Below are 972 nucleotides of genomic sequence, written 5' to 3'. Positions count from 1 at the left end.
ACCACATATTAAAAAATATTTTCACAGACAAATTCACAACAATTCGACTCGAGGAATAAACCAAACCACCTCGTGCTGACTGCAAGACTCCCGCCAAATTATCCGCAAAAACACACGTCCATTTCATATATCTTCTTTCAATTTCTGCTCTCTGATTAGACAAACGTCTAATACAATAGCTCTCACCTACATTTTGTTCTCTAAAAAGGTACGTGTCTATTTTTTCTATAAGCGTATAACAATGACTAATTCCATACTTCTCCACTTAGCTTTTATCTTCACTTTTCTTAAATCGGATAAGTCTGCTACTAAGTTGCAGAATTTTAGCAGTACAGTTACAAATCATTTCTGCTTTACTTCTTACATACAATTTCCCTGTAAATTCTTACAGCTTCATTTTTTGGTGATGATTGAAATGTCAAACATTTTCTAACTGTTAAAGCAATTCTTAACTTCAACTTGTTAATGCCTCTTCTATTTTTTCCTAGCCTCCATACTTACCGAGAAAATCGATTAAAACTTTTTCTAATGCAAACCCCCTCCTTGTTCTGCCATTAAAACAACCAGTTGCTCACACAGCAACAAGGGGATTACAGCCAAAACTTTCGCTATGCTGTCTCTATTCTTTCACCTCTTTGTGGGATTAATTATCTTCATCTTCAGTTACAGTTTCTCATTCAAACTACATAATATGCAGAATTGTCGCATTAATACAGTAGGCTGTTTTGAGGGAGATTTGGCTGCTATTTCTACCAGGTCTACCTACCATGTAGAGGTCTGAACTTAATTTTCATTCACAGATTTGCATTTCAAAAATTTAATATAATCTTTTCCATAAATCAACTATTGTAAAAATTTTCTACCATGACCTCACATTTTCTATGTATGTGTGTGTACCTACCATGACCTCGCATTTTCTAGAGGTCCAATAGAATAGTTCTCAGAAACAGACTACATACAAATTCTTTCTTC

This window comes from Octopus bimaculoides, chromosome 11 (genome assembly GCF_001194135.2).
Source record: "Octopus bimaculoides isolate UCB-OBI-ISO-001 chromosome 11, ASM119413v2, whole genome shotgun sequence".
Classification (NCBI taxonomy): domain Eukaryota; kingdom Metazoa; phylum Mollusca; class Cephalopoda; order Octopoda; family Octopodidae; genus Octopus; species Octopus bimaculoides.
The sequence above is the reverse complement of the archived record's forward strand: the minus strand, read 5'-3'. Positions refer to the sequence as shown.